The sequence below is a fragment of the Amblyomma maculatum genome, chromosome 1, assembly GCF_055883805.1.
Source record: "Amblyomma maculatum isolate TAMU_Amacu chromosome 1, ASM5588380v1, whole genome shotgun sequence".
In the NCBI taxonomy this organism is placed as follows: Eukaryota; Metazoa; Arthropoda; class Arachnida; order Ixodida; family Ixodidae; genus Amblyomma; species Amblyomma maculatum.
In genome coordinates, this window is record NC_139344.1 from 24,654,903 (window position 1) to 24,674,182 (window position 19,280).

Below are 19,280 nucleotides of genomic sequence, written 5' to 3' on the forward strand. Positions count from 1 at the left end.
TTCAAGAATTTGAAAGAAACAATATAGTATCAAAACAACAGGCAAAATTTGTTTCGACAGCTGCAAGGCCCTGCGTACAATTACGCCTCCGGCCTCCACGTGCACATAGCCGCAAGCACGGAATAGCCTGGAAAACTGCTCTTTACGAACTGCTTCTAGTACGTAATCTTTTCGTCGGCTCCGTGTGCGCAACGCGGTTTGGTACAATTACGCTGTCTCCACTGCCACCAAGCTTTGACGTATCGGCTCGTACGCGAGGAAGAAAAACATTTAAATCTACCCGGACCCTTCCAGATATATAGTGTGCGATAAACGCAGTAGTTTTGGTTATCCCATTTTTGGTTATCAGACTGTAAGCCCCAGAGGGCCTATACAGGAGTGGATGAGCATAAAGATAAAAAAAAATTGTGCTGTCATATTACGTGAATAAGAACAATCAACGAAATGATGCGCTTGTAAGGTAGGTGCTGGCTCGAACGACTGGTGCTCGCGTCTCGTGCCGGCGCGCTGGCGCCAGGTCTTCTTCTTCTTCTTTACAATCGCCCCCCCCCCCCCCCCTTCCAGGAGAAGAGGGAGCCATTCTGGCGACTTAAGGGGACAACAACACGTCTGGGTCGTAGTACGGTTTGAGCCAAGAAACATGGATGGTCTCACGGGCCCACGTCGTCGAAGGCCTGGCGAAGGCGTGACGGGCTCAACAATGTAATTGACGGATGAGGTGCGCTCAAGGACGCGGTAGGGTCCTTGGTATCGCGGTAGTAGCTTGTAGGAGAGGCCATGTGACGCGCAAGGCACACGTATCCAAACACGGGCTTGCGGAAGATAGCTATCGGCGGCCTGAGCTGAGTCAAAACGATTTTTCTCTGGGCCCTGGTCGGAAGACGTCAGGGAATGGGCGAGCTTCCTGCACTCCTCAGCGTATCTCGAGGCTTCAGACACAGTGGTGGCTTCAGATGTATCGGGCGGTAAAAAAGCATTGTGTCGAGTGGCAAAGATGGCTCACGTCCATTATAAGAAAAATGGCGAGAATCCCGTAGTGGTCTGCATAGCGGTGTTATGTGCTCTTGGAGCTGGGACTCTGGTGCCGCTGGACGGGTCCTCGGCCGCATCGACGCCCGCTCCACCCAGGAAGAAGTGCCTCTGAGCGAAGGTGTTAGGAGTTGAAGGACGAAAACTTGGTTTGTTTACATTGTTAGTAGTAGGAAAGAACACCGGAGAACTGACGATGCCCGCTCACATACACAGTTTTAAAGGGTTCATGTTCCCCAGGTTCCCTAGACGAAGGGCGGGCTCGTCGTCGAGGGAGTTTTCTTATCACCTTAATGTCACTCACATTAACACACTTTCACTCTCGCACACACGCCCCCTCAAAAGTTTACACTTGAGGGTGAGGAGGAATTAAGCCGTTGTGGCGTTGTAGAGACAGCACACGAGGAGCTCGGAATTTGCCGGCGTCTCATCGTCTGGGACACACTTGCGTCTATCGGTGGCTGTCGGCTTCTCATGGTCTGGGGCACACCTGCGCCGAACGGGCCGCCGCGCCGACGGCAAGACGAATTGAAGGAGCGTAGCCAGAGACGACACCATCTGTCACTCCGCTTGACTTCTCAGAAGAGATGTCCGCGTGGCCACCTTGAGGGTGCCGACCCATGCTGGAGACACCGGGAGGGGAGACACTTGAACCTTTTGTTCCCGATGGCCCGTAATTGACTGCTGTCACTGACCGGCGGAACAACCCCGCGTTCCTTTCCGATTTTCGTTTGTGATGGCCGCTCCAAGTGACGTCTCGCCGTCGCCGTTTCCTGACCGTTCACCTCTTTCGGTCGGAACTCTTTGCTTTGATGGAAAAAAGCGGCAGCACCCGCACCAACCCGTTGTCGCCATCCTTAACAATGCATACGTGACGAAGGGTAGCAATGTATACCAGTTGAATGGTCGGCAACTACGTACATCGACATGTCGCCTAAGGTTCGGTTGAATCTCATTTAGACCATTAATCTGCGGGTGGTAGGCCGTAGTAGTGCGATGGGTGATACTACATTGCTGCAGGAGGGAGGAAACCACTTCAGATAAGAATACACGACCATGGTCGCTCAACAGTTCCCGTGGCGCTCCGTGACGAAGGATGAAGTGGTGTAAGGTGAAGGTGGCAACATCGCGTGCCGTAGCAAGAGCTAGAGCTGCAGTTTCGGCATAACGGGTGAGATGATCTACCGCTACAATGACCCAGCGGTTTCCGGTTGTAGTGTAGGGAAGCGGGCCGTAGAGATCAATGCTTACTTGGTCGAAAGGTCTTGATAGGCAAGTAAGAGGCTACATGGGGCCGGTGGAATGGCGATGGGCGACCTTCTGGCGTTGGCAATCAAGGCAGGAGCGAAAGAGCTTGCAGACGTAGGGGTACATTGCGCGCCAGTAGAAATGCAAGCGAAGCCAAGTATAAGTCTTAAATGCGCTAGCGTGAGCGGTTTGCGGGTCAGTGTGAAATGAAGCCCCTTCATGGATCACTGCGTTGTCGTGGCGGAGGAGCTTGCGAAACTCGATGAAGTCGTGAGCTCTGCTGTGTAGGGCCACCCAAGATAGACAGGTCACGGCAGAGAGTTCTGACAAAATGTGATTCACTGAACAAGGTAATGGCAACCCACTCCAGTATTTCCTGCCAAGGAAACCCTATGGCCAGTCACAATATCATTAAAGATATGGCGCCGGAAGATGAGCCCCCCAGGTTGGAAGGCGTCCCACATGTTACTGGGGATGAACAAAGGGCGATTCCTTGTAGCTCCAGGACGAATGAAGCGGCTGGGCTAAAGCCAAAAGGACGCTCAGTTGTGGATGTGTCGGGAAGCGACCGGAAAGTCCAATGTTGCAAGGAGATATATCACATAGCAACATGGAATGTAAGATCTATGACGCAAGGTAAACTGGATGTCGTCAAGCGAGAAATGGACAGATTGAACATTGGTGTCTTGGGCATCAGTGAGCTCAAGTGGACCGGAATGGGAGAATTAAACTCCGGCGACCATTATGTCTTTTACTGTGGGCACGAATTCAAGAGAAGGAATGGGGTCGCTCTCATGGTAAACAGAAGAATGGGCAAAGCAGTGCTAGGGTACAACCCCAAAAACGACCGAGTGATTTCATTTCGGATCCAAGGTCACCCTTTCAACATAACAGTTATCCAAGTCTATGCACCGACCACTACTGCTGAAGAAGCTGACCTTTCACTGCTACCGAAATAATAAAATCTGAACTTATGATATTATATACGACATCGAGCTTTGTAACAGACTTTACACTTTCATAAATGCTTGATGTGGGCCTGCTTCCTCACTTGAGGTGAAAGACTGTAATCATAAGAAAATGTAAAAGGCTGGGATGTTTCAATTGTGAATTAGCGACGATTCCTTTATGAAAGTGCATTATATACGCCATGATATGGGGCAGCTCTGGGATAACGAAAAGAATGATTAAAAATGACGATTTCTGCAAGAAAAAGTGATATTGGATGCCATCTGATAAGTGTAATTTCAGACTCGGAAACACCATTGGGAAATTTTGGATTTCCAGACATAGGCAGAAATTTTTAATTCCTCCATAATAGACACCCTTGAATCATGTGTTTGAATGCAAGTTCTCATAGGTTACAAAACTACAATTTCAACAATAATTTTAACATGGTCTAACCGAGATTCTTTCATGAATGTTTTTTTTTTAAGCTTTGCCATGCAATACAGTATGGAATAAAGAATTCGTCCATCCCTTCCGGTGTCCTATAAGCAAAAACAAGTTGCTTGGTCGTGTTGGTCGTGTGGCCTAGCTGGCTGCAAATTAATCCATTTTACTTTTCTTTACCAGCTGAGCTTCAAGAAACTAGGTCATTGTAGCGGGAAATTAATACGATCGAGTTAACGGGCTCATCGAGCTACAGAGTCAACGGAGTCATCGGGCTGCTGTTATCCGCCTTGCTAGCTGAGTGCATATACGTGCGGCGTCCAGCTGCTAGGTTAAATCTCGGTCAAGCCGGCCAGATTTAAACTTAGGTTTTATGCTCTTTTGTAGTTTATTTTTATGATATACCTCTATCCTGGCCCTTCTTTGTATCCATCCCTTGTTTTTTCTCATGCACTTTGTACACTCCCGGTCCCTTTACTCCCGCCATCCGCCACTTAGATGCCATGCGTAAGGACTCGATAGCAGATTACCTCAGCTAACACAATATTTTCCTCTCCTTTAATGTCTTAAAATAAACCAAGAAGAAAATTTCAAAGCCGTTAAGCCCTGGTGGATGAAAATGGTCTGCATCCCTGCACTGTGGCATTCCTCCTAGCCCTCGTGTAGGTTTAATGTGGCTTTCACGCGCAAGTACTTACATTTAATTGGACAGGTGGATTCGCCGGAATGTTCAACTTGTGGCATCCCAGAGACTGTGACTGTGGACCATCTATTATTGGTATGCCCAGCGTATGCGTGCGAAAGAAGTAGCCGCTCCCTTGAAACGTTTGGACAAGAGGCCTACTGCTGCTGGGCGCTTGGCAAGACAAGGGGAAGGGTGTCCAGGCGGTGGGTGCCCTTTGCCGTTTTTTGTGCTCCAGCGGACTTGATTCGCGCTTGTAAAGCAAGCTACTGTGCCTGTATATATATTTCACTTGCCTTCTCCCACATCGTCACCCATCAGGATCTTCTTTCTTCTCTCCTTCCCCTACTCCAGTGCAGAGTAGCAGGCCAGATTTGAATGATTCCGGCCAACCTCTCTGCATTTTCCTTTCAATAAATTCATCTATCTGTCTATCTAGAAGGTTAACTACTCGTACACATGTATGCATAGAGTCGTACGCGTATGGCTCCACCTGTGTGTGTGTGTGTGTGTGTGTGTGTGTGTGTGTGTGTGTGTGTGTGTGTGTGTGTGTGTGTGCGTGCGTGCGTGCGTGCGTGTGCGTGCGTGTGTGCGTGTGTGTGTGTGTGTGTGTGTGTGTGTGTGTGTGTGTGTGTGTGTGTGTGTGTGTGTGTGTGTGTGTGTGTGTGTGTGTGTGTGTGTGTGTGTGTGTGTGTGTGTGTGTGTGTGTGTGTGTGTGTGTGTGTGTGTGTGCGTGCGTGTGTGCGTGTGTGTGTGTGTGTGTGTGTGTGTGTGTGTGTGTGTGTGTGTGTGTGTGTGTGTGTGTGTGTGTGTGTGTGTGTGTGTGTGTGTGTGTGTGTGTGTGTGTGTGTGTGTGTGTGTGTGTGTGTGTGTGTGTGTGTGTGTGTGTGTGTGTGTGTGTGTGTGTGTGTGTGTGTGTGTGTGTGTGCATACTCCACCCTTTAGTCGTGGGAATGTCAGTGTCAGTTTTGTTCACATAAGGGTTTCTTCTCACATCACGCAAAATGTTTTTTTTTTTTTCACCGGCGTCTGGAAATTATTTGCTATAGCTCATATTTTTCTATGGGCAAGAGGTATCGAGCGTAATGCTTCTAAATGCCAGTTTGCAGGTAGTCTGTTTCCTTAACAGCCGTTAGTTTCAATGTTGCATCTGAATGCAAAAAGAAAAAAAGAACGAAAGAAATCAGGGTACAAGGTGACTTCAGACAGCGCCTGCGCTGATCTCAACTTGAAGCCAAGCTGCCCTGTCATCGTATTCTGATTAGAGCACTGGCAGCCAGTAGCGCATTGGCCACGGGTTCGTGGCGGCTGCCATCCTTCTACAAGAGTGCCCGCCGCCTCGTGATCACTACGCGCAGGTGCATGCATCGCCGACGGAGAGGCAGGCCATAGAGAGTTAGTGCCAATTTTAGAAAAGGAAATATATGCGCCCTCTGGTGAACATGCCACTACAACGGCATTTATTTGTTTTTCCGTTTTAAAGCTTTCATGAAGGAAACTCGATGCCTTTCTCGAATAAACGCTTGGTCTCGAGTTGCGGCCTTGGAAGATTCTTACAAAAACCTGCCATGAAGAGCTGGCCCCATTGCATTCGCTGCCCTTTACGGCCCTTAACGACAGAATATAATAGCACACTAGACACACCTCGTCCACGTCCCCATTCTAAAATAAAACAGTACCTTTCTGAGAAGTAGAGGAAACCGGCTCAAGAACTAAAAAGCAATCGATTGCGTTGCGTTACCTAAATCGCGCCTCAGTGTAGCCATTACTACGCAAATACGTTCCCGTTTAGCTCCTATTGCTCTGTAATTGTTGAACGCATTCAATACAGCCCCTCCATGGTGGTTTTGATGTTTTTAAGACACAAGACCAAGTGCCTGAGTGGCTTCCGAAAATGTAAGTGTTGCGGCACATGCCTGACTTTTAATGGATCACGCAGTCCGGAATCGTGTGGTTTCAAACCCATGTTGTGTGTTTGTAGAGTAACGTTCTTTATGCGTAAAATCTGATTATAAATTTGGCAATAAAGAAAAAAAATGCCGTGGTGGTGCAGTGGTTAGGGCGCTCGACTACAGCATCCAAGGATGCTAGATCGAATCCCGGCAACAGCGACCGCTTTTCGATGGAGACGAAAAGCAAGACGCCCGTGGGCTGTGCGATGTCAGTGCACGTTAAAGAACCCCAGGTGGTCGAAAGTTCCGGAGCCCGGAAATTTCATAATTTTTTTTCGTGCAGTGTGGGAGATTGGTTCTTGTCACCGGTTCTCACCGGCTGTGTTTCTCCATGCCGCACGAGACAGCGGCAGCGGTCCATTGACTAGGAGGGCACAGACCTTAGGTTCAGTCTCCAACAGGACGAGATCGCTCATCAACAGAGCCCGAGAAGCGGCGTGCCCTAGGAAGATAAAAGGCCCGTTAGAGACTGCTGCACTGCGCCGCTTTGCCTGCAAGATGCGGGGCTTGCCAGGGTCTCCGCTAGAGCTGCGAATGGATTGTTCGACGACTGGCGGTCGCCGACTAGCAAGGCAAGATGAAACCGAAGGATATGGGATGAAGAAGGGACGATTGCGCCTTAAGTCGGTATTGGCGTCGCCCAGGACATGACAAGAGTACAACACCCTGTCAAAGGCGAGTAGCCAAACGAGTAGACAAACGGTTTCCGCAACAATCCGAGTAATGATTTTGCTCTCCACCGCTCCTCTATGGCTGTCTCCTGAGGTGTTATTGAAATGAAGAGGAAGAGCAAGGTGGAGATTGCCGCTTATGGCTAACGCGCTATGGGCGTCACCATGATAAAAAAAAAATTCTTGCTAACATATAGCGCCTTCGTTACGAGCAAAGGGGCGTCGTAGGGCCTTGAAATGAAAACTGCTTCACTGATTCTCGGCAAGCAATTAAGGCTACCGCCTCATGGCCGTCTTTCACCTGCATGCCGCCAATTTGGGCTAGAAAAATTAGCGTCAAATTAAGAGGAAGAAAACACACATTCTTGACAGCTGATATAACTGGTGCGTATTACATAGCTAACTCTAATAAATTCTTGGAGGAAGCCAATAATTTGTTAATCCCAAACTTTCTCTCTATCAAATCACCATTAGTGGCCCCTCTTCTCAAAGCCCCGCTGAAGAGCTTATACGGCGCAATGTGCTCATAGCTTTCAATATATGCTTTAAACCACAGCCACTTTATGCCGCGTGTCTAATACACATTGTTTTACTTATATGCCGGCTGATGCAGAATTACGTTTCTCAGTCAGTTCTCGACAAAATGTATCTCATAACTTTCGCGTACTTTTGCTGCAGATTGTAGATTCTGGAGTAGATTCTGAAGCGGCACTTGGCCGATGCGACACAGGACCATTTATGGACTGAGCAGTGGAGGGTACTGGATTCATTTTGACTGCCTACTACTGTTAACGTGGACTGAAATCGCCCAGAATACGTTTTTTTTTTTTTTTTTCATTTCGCCTGCATCGACATAGTGCCGCCAAGGCAGTTATCGAACCCGCGACCTCGGGATCAGAAACCGAACTCAAGTCACAAAACCATCAGAATGCTTTCTTTTCAGAATTTGCCAGGACGTGTAATGGTAGGTGTGCAAAGCATTAAATCCATGCGTGCTTTCGTATTGCATTATATACACATTTTTGCATTCAGTTATCTTATTTGCCTTACTGCTCAATCCATCGGACCATAGGCGCTGTGGGCAGGGCCTTGCCTTCTTTATGTTATAGCCTACCGTAACGAATGGTCAGACTACTTTCAGCTCGGTTCTCAGAAAAATGGGATTTTATTTTTTCAGGGGAGCTTCCGAGATGCTAGAAAGCGCTGCTTTTAGCCTTCCAGTTTTTCTCGTGAGGAACTCTCATCTTGCAGTAGAAATCTGCGTGCCGCGCCTTTTTTTATAATTGCCGCATCATCTCCCGCGCAGATAAACATAGCGTATATCTGAGGCGACCGTATTGAAGTATCCAATTCCCGCCCGCATGACTTACCGGCGTCGAAAATGGGGCAAAAGCTCAGTGGTTTGCACTTCGCCAAGTCTCACCAAGGAAAATACGACAAACGGAGAAATTCACATACGTGCACATAAAAAAATAAAACATACCCAGTGGAAATGACCACCGGAAGAATTTGTCGTGCCTTCGCAAGTGTATAGATGGCGTCCAATCTGAACAAGCCGTAAAGTACGCTGGGTACTAAGACTTCCAGGCTGATCGGCGAGACGCGCAACTTCTGCTGTGGGCTTGAAACTCGCCATCGACAAGCTTAAATGAGCCTCTTCATGTCTAATATAAGCGCGAATGAATTCGCAGAATGGTCAGAATGTTCTGCGCACTTATGTCCATGTTTAACGTTTTGTGTTTGAAAAAAAGAGTGAAAAACGTTGCAAGTGCAACCATTTGAGCATGTGTCGTCTGTTCGTGCTCAGGGTAGAACTACAGAAAGATGGCTGCACAGTATGAAAGAGCCCTGAACAAGGGTTGAGGGGAAACCTCAGTTCGCAGGCCCAGCCAGCGTTTTGACATGTGGACTTGTCTTCGTCTGGCCAGCGCGTTCATCACTTGCGAGGTTTGAATGCGCTTTTGCTTCCGAAGAAGGTCAGGCAGGGGACAGAGAGTAGGATGAGGCAGAAAGAAGTAGCGCAAGGAGGTAAAGCATATTCCTTCAGTATGAATTTCTGAGCTTGGAAGCAGTGACCCTGTGGCCAGAAAAACAAAATAAAAAGCTCCAGGAAGAAGAAAACTACACTGTGGGGTGGATGATGAGTCAGCACCTAAAGCAGGGTGGAATATCACTGATCTGTCTTGAAAGAGGACTGGCATTCCAAAGGGTTCTGATAAAGAATGCAGCTACAGGGGAATAATTATCAAGAGCTTTCCGCAAGGAAGAGAGAAGGACAAAGAAACGAAATTATGACAAATGAAGTCGACCGTACCTACCATGCCTGACACTATGTGAAGAAAAGGTTTCAAGGGGGAACCAAAGTAATAAGTGATAAGTAGGAGGCATGTTTGAAAAAAACACCTGTAGCTTATGCTATTGCGGAGGGGGGATAGAGTATGGACGTTCTGTGACCCAATTGCAAAATGAACGTTATATGGATTGTTTTTTTACCGATTTTTTTTATGGCGCAGGTGGAATATATTTAAGGGATTCTAATATTCCTTTCTAGATATTTAGTCCGGCTGCTTCAAAAGTTCTTAATTTATAGATTAGGTATACGTCCCTAATTTTTTGGTCCCTTGAAGATTTAAAGCTTGACTGGAGAATAAATAACTTAATTTCTTCAAAATTATGGTCCTTTTGATTGAAACTGCTTTCTGGAGGTTTTTACCAGTATCTGCCCGATGACCATTTGGCCTTTAGACGGCGGTCGAAGTGCTTCCATCGTGCGGTGCTTGACTGCGTTGTTGATGGGTTGTCGGACGGCACTTTTTAAACCACGTTATAAATAAGATATTCGTAAACGCAGCATCGTTCCGTCGATCACCGCGTCGCTTCGGTTGTAATATACTTAATGGGCAATGGCCGCTGTAACTGAGAACGACAGCGAGCTGTGTAACTACAGCGAACCGCGATTAGCGGTTAGCGGTTAATCGTGACCAATTCAGTAACTCCGGTTAACCGTAAGCAGAATTAAGCCGGCCGTGTAACTAGGGTATTAGACTGCCAGCAGCCGTAGTCTAGAGTTATGTACGAGCAGACTGTCGGCAAGTTGTAGCTGCGACGGCGAAGAACTGAAAGTTGTGGGGAACGCTCTCTTATCGTCCCCTTCGCGTGAAAATCAAGTTTTCGTTTGTTCAGCCGCCCGACAGGTTTTGCTGGCTTGTTCTGCGTGGAGCCACGAGGCCCATGCATGCATACTCCGTTGCCCCCTCTCGTGACCTACGTTAAAAGCAGGAGGAGAGTGGTCCGGAATTTATTCAGGTTCATTGGAGCCATCCTGGCATAGTGGCCTCTGCACATCATCTCGTTTCCACCTGCTGCGAAGAAGCTGCAAGCATCCTGTTCAGCGCAGACCACCTTTTCTGACTGCTGTCACCCTGGTGAGAAGGCGCAAGCGTACCACTTTTCAAGCAATTGCGGATTCCTGGCCTGCAGCTCGGTGGAGACGTGGTCCACTTCCCTCGATCACTGGTGTGCTGTGTCGTACCAGACTCTGACTTAGCTCGGTGTTCTACCTGCTATCAGGCGCTGTCTCTATTTTCTTTCCAGACAGAGGCTCCATCTCAACAGACCCCCGGCAGTAGTTTTCGACGGGCCCGCTTCGTACCAGCTTGCAGACACGGAAGTCCACCAGCTGTGCTAGCGCCTGCAGGATACCTTCACGCTACCGTCGGCGCATCGCCAAAGTCTGCGTAGACGTCGGCGGCGCGATCTCTGCTGCAAGAACCTGCCTCAAGCACAAGCTCTTGAAGGCATCTAAATAGTATGTACTTGCAGGCGTGTGGGGCAATTTAAGGCTTTAGAGATGGGGAGGAAAGTTCTCCAATCGTCCCCTTTAAATTCATTCATTCATAAATCATTATTCATAAGGATGACCTGAGGCCTACAGGGGAAGGGGATGGGTTAGGTGATGTTGAAGGCGACAAGACTCCGCAGGGCGACAAGTCTGGCAGGGCACTAAGCTTGCGCTTTGCGTCGGTGTTGGGGGCTGTACAGTCTTCGTAAGTCTGAATATGGAGAGAAGATGTTTAGCGTGCGCGGAGGCTCGCCGTGCCAGCACAGGTCCAGATCAAGTGCTGTAAGTCGACGGAGTCAGCAGGGCAGTTGGGACAGCTATCCTGGTATGGCGCCATCGACTCAGGATGTCCGATGTGTGCGCTGCACCGACTCGCGCAGGATGTCCGGTGTGTACGCTGCACCGACTCGCGCCTTGCGAGAGAGAACTTCGGCAGGGCGCGAAACGCCGGAAGTATAGTGAACTAGAATACTTTTTAGTGGCGCGAACGACGCCACTGGGGCACGCCGTTTCTCATTGACGCCGCTAGATGGCGCCACTACAACATCTTCTAGTCAACTTTTCAATGCTTTCTTGCAATAGTGCGACATAGTATCGATACTTTTGCGTATATATGTAGTAATAAGTGCTTATTTTCCCCTCCGCTGAGGGAAAAATTCGAAATGTTTCATTCGAATCGTTTCATTCGAAATGATTGTTTTTTCACGTCTGAACTAGTGCAAAAGCGCTCTTATTTCGCTGGCGTCTGCTACGGCTCACGCGGGATGAGTTCTGTACTTATGGAACATTTTCAGCCCTGTAGAGCCCGCTTTATTAAAGAGCAACCTCAACTGTCACCAGCAGACTGGTAGCAGAGTGGCGATAGCACTGTGCGCATGCACGGATTCTCACATCTCTGTTCAGCCTCACGCGTCGAGTAACTTTCCTTTAGCCAAATAAGGATGATTAGTAAACTGCGCTGTTGGTATGTACTGGTAACCGGGAAATACTGACTTTAGCGCGAGGTCTGCATAGCATTAGGAAATTTAGAAATGGAAAAGTGAGGAGCAGCTTCATCATCATCATCATCATCATCAGCAGCAGCAGCTTGACTATACCCACTGCAGGGCGAAGGCCTCTCCCATATTTCTCCACTTAACCCGGTTCTGTGCTAGCTGCATCCACTTGACCCCTGCGAACTTCTTAACCTGATCCGCCCACCTAACTTTCTGCCGCCCCCTACTACGCTTTCCTTCCCTTGGAATCCAGTTTGTTACCCTAAGCGACCATCGGTTATCCTCTCTTCGCACATGTCCTGCCCATGCCCATTTCTTCTCAATTTCCACTAGAATGTCGGTAACCTGAGTTATTTCTCTGACCCACTCTGCACACTTCCTATCTCTTAATGTTACCCCTACCATTTTTCGTTCCATAGCCCTCTGGGTTGTCCTCAACTTAAGTAGAACTCTCTTCAGGATGTTGTTTATTGACAGAAAGTGGTCACGTAAAAAAAAGAACGTTTTTTAAACGAGCCATCCAGCGATATTCTGTGGTGTTACCATTCTCATCTGTTCACTTCAGGATGTTATTTTTTGACAGATAGTGGTCACAAAAAAATGTTCTTGAAACGAGCGCTCCGGCGATATTCTGTGGTGTTACCATTATTCTCTGTTCACAGCAGCAATATCTACTATAAACCATTGCTGCAAGCCAGGTGCTAAAATTTTTTCATGCCTTGGTGTCTTGCATAACATGCAAAAAATACATGAGGTCAGTGCAGTTTTGTTTACGCACATGAGAAGGCTTCTCCCCTGCTATTTTAGTTCATTTGAGTGCACGGGATAGAATTAACCAATAATAAGTTCTTTGTGAAATTACTGACCATAGAGTCAGTTAATAGTCAGCCCTAAGAGCATCTGCTCAACTTCAGGTGCTTCGAAGCTTGACGTCTCTTGTCATTGTTTTTCTTAATACTTTTTGTAAAAAAGTGCATGCGAGTAGTCAGGTAAAAAGCGGTCATTTCTGCTGCAACACTTTGAAAATGGTAAAAGCATCCTAGCTGGTAGGCTTGCTTGGCCTGGAGCATACTTAGCACATCCATAATACTGTCTGCATGAAGCTCATTTAGGCTGAAGCAGGTTGTAAATGCCTTCTCAAGCTCAGACACCAACGTGTAAAGAACACATGAAGGGTACAAAAGCCCTCTATTGTTCTATAAATGAGTAAACTTCGCCAAGTTTAATGCCCGTGATTTTTCTTTGCTCAGCAAAAGAAGATTAAGTCCTTTCTTGCAGTTTGTCTTCAGAATACATTTTCTGGCTACATAGCCAGCTATATAAAATATAAGTCGGCTATCACTTGATGCCACAACACAGGCTGAATGGTCAGAATCTGCACGGAGCACTAAATTCTGTGCAGCATCAATATTGCCCACATTAAGGCACACATCAACAAGCTGCTGCTTGCCAGAAGGACAACTCTGTTGATTCATACCAAGGCCTGAAAGGGAACTGAGTATTCCAGGCTCACAATTTCCTTTTGAAACAGAGTGAGCAAGATTGCCGAACGACAGACAGTTTACAGCAACAATAAACTGCTGTGGCGTCGGATGCGCACTGCATCCACAAGACTGTCGCACAATGCCAAAAAGGTGTTTGATTGGGTCTTGGTTTGTCCTGCTGGTTAAGGGGTATTTAAAACCTACTTCTTTTAGGCAATGATAGAATGCTTGAGATAGTAACTCGGAGCCCTTTGGCAGTGGACTGACTGAGGAAACCACGTTGTCCCTTAGTGTGACGTTCCCACGCATCAAGCAACACCAGTATGTTCCTTAGATTTGTCCTCAGATAGATATGAAAATCTCAGTGCCTCAGCAGGAAACCGTGATGTCATTAGCAGCACAAAGTTACGGATGCTCCTGCATAATCAAGACAGCAAAATAAAGTTTGGACTGTTAAATCAGGAAGATAAACACAACCATTGCTCACACTTGAAAAGCTTGTTGCGAAACGCTGAAATATCTTGAAGTGCTTACTCAAAGAAATGCAGTGTTGCTAAAATGTCACAGCCGCACTCTTCAATCTTTTCTTTGTATAGGTACATGCCCTTGACAACTTTGTCGCTGAACAGCTGGAAAGCTAAAGAAATCCGCATCCTCTCAAAGTTGTTTGGGTTTTTATGGCTTGTGATGATGCCATATGGAGCACCTGCAGGGTCACATTGTTCCCATCCAATGCCACAGCTTTGCGTACCACTTTCAAAGAGACCTGCAATGCACAGAAAATCTATTTTGGTATGATATGCATCAGAAATGAAAGGAGCATTATACATGCCGAGAGATATTTGGTAAATGATATACAGGAAAAACACCCGCCCTTCGGGATTCAAGCAATCATGGCTAAGCAGGCCATTGCGCAAGCTTTTGATTAGGTGTGGGAAGTCAGAAATAAAATAGAGCCGCCTTTTTGAGTCCACAGAATGCGGAGCAGTACACTTAATACTACTGGTCAGTGATGCCCTGACTCCCACGAGGGCCCCCATCTTCCTATTCCACGTCGCTCCGTCTGAGGGTATGAAGTCGACTTTCAAGCCCGCTTTTTCTGTTAGTATGACACCCTCAACCATAATCTTTGCGAGCAAGCTGCCTTTGATATTGCCTCTTGTTGCAAAAGCCGCAAGTACCTGTGTCCACTTCCCCACAAACCGAACAAACATCCCCACCATGCCTAGGTCACAAACCACATGCTTGTCTTCATGAGATGTAAATGGACCTAGGTCCACAAAGCCATCTATGTGGTCAGCAGAGGTCACGGAGAGATGTTCAGAGAGCTTCATATCATCGACTATGAGGCCTCCATGCAGATGAAATTCATCCATAGTGCTAGTTGCTTCTTTCAGCACATCAAAAGTTTGCTATTAAATCCAAAGCCTGCTTTATAGCACTTCAGATATTTGCGAAGGGTTGTTTTACTGGGCGAAGCAAGTATTTTTTCTTTACTCATGTGATCATACAGCTTTGCGCTTCTCATCTTCACAACTAAGCATTCCAGAACCCATTGTGGCGAGTACTTCATGCGCTTCGGGCTTTTGCGGGTTGCTGTTTCAAATATGTGTTGTATGGCCTCACGCTGTTTAGAAGGAAGCGTAGCAACTCTGGCATCAAAGTCTTCGTCAGCAATCGTTTTGTTCTTTTCCACCATTGCTGCAAGTTGCGCTTCCATGGAAGTGGCACGGCTTCTCAGACGAGCTGTTCTTTCCTTCTCCAGCTTGAGGCGCAATGAAAATGCTTTTTTTGCTGAGAAGTTCACCTTGATGCGTGCAGTCTCTGACTTCCTTGTAATGAGGTACTTTCGAAGAGTCTTGCATTCTCCACAAGCAGTTCCTGCAAATGCAAATGTTTGGGCATAAAATCACATGTATAACCGGAAATAAAGAAAATATTGGTGTATTTATATTTAAAAAGGCCTAAAAGCCGAAAAAACCTTCTTTAGAGACTTCTCCTTCACATTTTGTGCTGAAAAGGCCACTCTCTAATACAGTACATGCGGCTCGCAGATTCTCTGTAAGGCACTCCAATATTTGGCTGAAGGCTGTCGTCATCATGCCTCCCTTACAGATGAAAATTTCCTCAGTCTCTTGCAGCCCACTCGCCGCTTCTGTCATTGAACACACGATAGTGTCGTTACACAGCGCACCTCGAACGAACACTTGTGCGCGCACTTGACATTCAGCAGCAACAAACAAAACAACCTTGTCATGCACAACCTCAAGCCTGGAGGTCCTTTGTATGCTTGTTGTCGCAAAACCTAGGCTTGATGCACCATCGTACTGAAATTGGCACCAGTACGGTGATGGCAATTCCAAACAGTGAAGTTCACCAGTCGTGAAATGTTCAGTTCCCGATGATACCGCATCAGTTTGATTGTTGTCGTCCACTGCATTGCTTAGAGAATCCTGGCGCTGTTTCTTAGTTGTGGATGAGTTTGTTGAAGCTGGTCTTTTCCGCTCCAGCCTTGGCTTCACAGGTTTGACTGAAAGATAAGCCGGACAACCCGGCAAGAGTGTAGGCACAGCATCAGGTAAGAGCGACGGCTTTCCACGTGGTATCCGCACTTCGATGCCGTTGATTATATGAACGTAGCCACGCAGGATGAGATACGGCTCGAGAGGGTGCTCACACACTGCTGTTGTTTCTGTGAGAGGCTTGTCCTGCCTTCGCAAGCTCGGTTCGCAATTCATCCGACGTTCGTCGTACCTCGGAGCAGCAAACAAAGAAGCCTTGGGAGCACCCGGATAGCCGCTTCGGCATCCCGGTGCAAAACAGTACGAATCCGCCTTTCTCCTGGCCATTTCGAACTTCGCATGAGGCTTTCGAAGAGCAGAGGTGTCCTAGTTGCCGGGATGGATGGAACAAGGAAAATTGCAAGGACAAAATAGCAAGAATGTGCATGCTACACGGAGCGCAAACTCACGACTTCCCTTGGCGCACGTGCGCGCGGTACTAGTAAACGTAACTACAGCGCCACCAGCGGCGGTCACCCGCTGGACGGCCGTCGTTCTGCCCGCTTCGATTTACGTACAAAAGACGACCATCCGGTTTTTCGCCCGAAGTTGCCCCTCGGACGTCCGATGGAATAGCCGATACAAGACCGAAGAACACGCACAGTTATTCTGGTGGACGTCTGAGCATGAATAATGGGACTGTTCTCGAACATTTCACGGAAGCATGCATGCCCAGCCAATCTGCATATTATTACGAGCATTTTTTTTTTTTTGTAAAACGATGGAGGCTACTGTTTTTATGAAAAGAGCTAGCGTTAAGTGAAATGGAAGATTTATTTCACGAGATGTAGACGAAAATTAACGTGTTTCGTTGGATCTGCTCTTACAGGTCGGAGCTGACGTTCCGGTGAATGCTCAGGCCATGATTTCGCGGCAGCCTCAACGGTGCCCTTTTAGTCTGGGTGTGCCGGAGATGTTGGGCTCAGTCTAGGTCCAACCACCCGCTCTGAATCACTTCTCGACATAGAAAGCTTACCCTAAGAACCAAATCAGCAAATGTCCGTTATGTTTCGATTTCCAAAGGAAATCCACGTGCGCTCGTTGCGAGCCAGTAAATATTATGCAGAGCTCGCTGAAGTTAAGACAATAAAAATAGAGGCGGAATAATGAGACCAAACTTGCGGCGTTCCGAAACCACCTGGACACATTAGAACATCAAGCTACATATACGAGTCAAGATATTTCACCTGGTGCAATAGGTTAAAGCAGTTAAATAATAACGCGTCTAAAGTTATGCATGTCTACCGCGCATCAAACATCCGTTTTACTTATTACCTAAACAACTTCTCTTAGCCTCTGTTTCTTCTTTTAAATAACATCTAATCTAACTTGGACATTGCATGTTGAGGGGATAATTAACAACGCCAGTCGCATGCCATGTTGCTTACGCCGTTATTTATAAGCAGCGCCTTCTCCTTTGAAGCTTCTTTTCTATAAAACACTCAGTCGATCAAAATTAGAATATGGCCCTCCAGTCCTGACCCAAGCACTAAAATTTGTTGCTTCAATTACAATGGTACAGAATCGTTTTACTCGCTTCACCTGTTCACACTATAACCGCACTTACTGCCTGTATATAGAATTTCTATGAAATGTGATCTCTCTCTCTTTCTTCCGTCATTAGCACCTGCCCGAAAGCATTTTCGTCTCAACTTTTTCACAGGCTTTATTACCAACCCATCATCCGTTATCAATTCATTTTTCAGCCTCATTAAATATCTGAACGTGTGGCCATCGCTTTAAAGTTGGTATTGCCCCGTGTCAAGCCTTTATTTACGATTGTTTACCTCGAACGTTAGAAGGTTGGAATCACCTTCTTGCCTATATTGTTTCTATTCATGATAACACCGAATAAAACGTGCTTTAGCTAAGATTATTATATAATTATTGTTTACAATGACTTTTTATGTTTTGTTTGTTTATTTAATTGTGTAATAATGCTTTATCCACCCACTTTTCTCTTTAATGCTTCGGGCCTGAGGGTAAATAAACAACTAAATATTGTTATATTTAGTTGTTATATAACAATATTGTTATAAAACAACTAAATATTGTTACAAAGACACCTAAGAGTGTCTTTGTAACAATACAACTGAGTGCCATAGGAAATGCACATTCTCCTTACCTTCTCTGATGAGGCGACAGAGTGCCGGAGGAAGCAGTTGAAACATCACTCTGGCATAGTACAAAGCGTGGGAACTAGAATTTCCCATCCTGTCCTGCTCCGAGCCCTCAATCGCCCTCGGCATAGAGGCTTTGCAGCCCTTTCTATGTTGTTCTTGGCAGAATACAATCATAAATGACACGTGTAAGCATCAGTGGAAAGATTCAGTGGACCTGGGATTCAGGAGTTAATAAGCTCTCATCAGTGACAAGTGTAATTTCTCGTTGTCGTACTTTTCTTCCTTCGAAAATAAAACTTCAGATATATAATGCATTATTCGTCTTGCATATGAATTATTGTTCTTTAGTTTGGCTAACAACTACCAAAAAAAAAACATAGGGAAAATTTATCTCCTTCAAAAGAAAACCATTCGTCATATAGCAAATCTTGGTTACTTAGCCCATACTCGACAAGGTCTTTAGACATATATTTTAGTAAGAATTCAAAATATGTATGAATTTTGAGTTCTGTTGTTATATTATTTTCCTTCCAGCTTCAGAACTATGAATAAAGATGCAACCCCCCTGAAAGAAAATAGATATCTAGGGAACACACGTAACACAAACAAGTGGCCGGTACCATGCTTTTGCATGTACTATAGGCTGCAGACATTAGAATATACTATTCCCTCAATTTTAAATAAATTAAAAAAACATAAATTGGTCTACTAAAGCTGTACTGCATCAATGTTTTGTAATTATGTAACCCAATGGTATCTTCCACAGTTCTAAAGTTCTCTCTTATTTTCATTTATGGCCTCTGTTATAATTTCTCACTTAAAGCATAGTTGAAGTATGCACTATCTGCGGTCATTTCTTTTTTTAATGATTCTGTGAATATACCCTGCTAATTTGTTTGGCTTGAAGAACTGATATTTAGTTGCTGTTGTGATATACCTATGCTTCCATTGCATTACGTACCTTAGCGAACCGGTTAGCTGCATTTAAGACAAAAAAAAAATGCATTTTCTTCTCGACATGTATGTATATTATTTTATTGTATGCTGGCCTGCCTTATAACAGCTGCGTGGATCTCGTCAAGCTGTTTACTCGCAGCTTTTAGCCCAGGTAGCCGACCAGAACACTCTGGGAAATAAAATTGGAATTAAATTTGACTAGCAACACGTGTTTCGATGGGGCGACAGGGTGCAAGAGGCAAGTGGGAAGACAGCCTCCCGATGGGAAAGGGTTCTATACCTTACCAGAGAAAGTGCTGCTGTATTTGTTTTTGATGTAGTTCATATTGTCACGACTGAAGTCAG

General features: G+C 46.2%; 1 pseudogene; it reads right to left on the reverse strand.

Moving 5' to 3' along the window:
• Nucleotides 1-12,700: 12,700 nt before the first annotated feature.
• On the reverse strand, nucleotides 12,701-16,143 carry LOC146201955 (uncharacterized; annotated as a pseudogene).
• Between the last annotated feature and the right edge of the window lie 3,137 nt (nucleotides 16,144-19,280).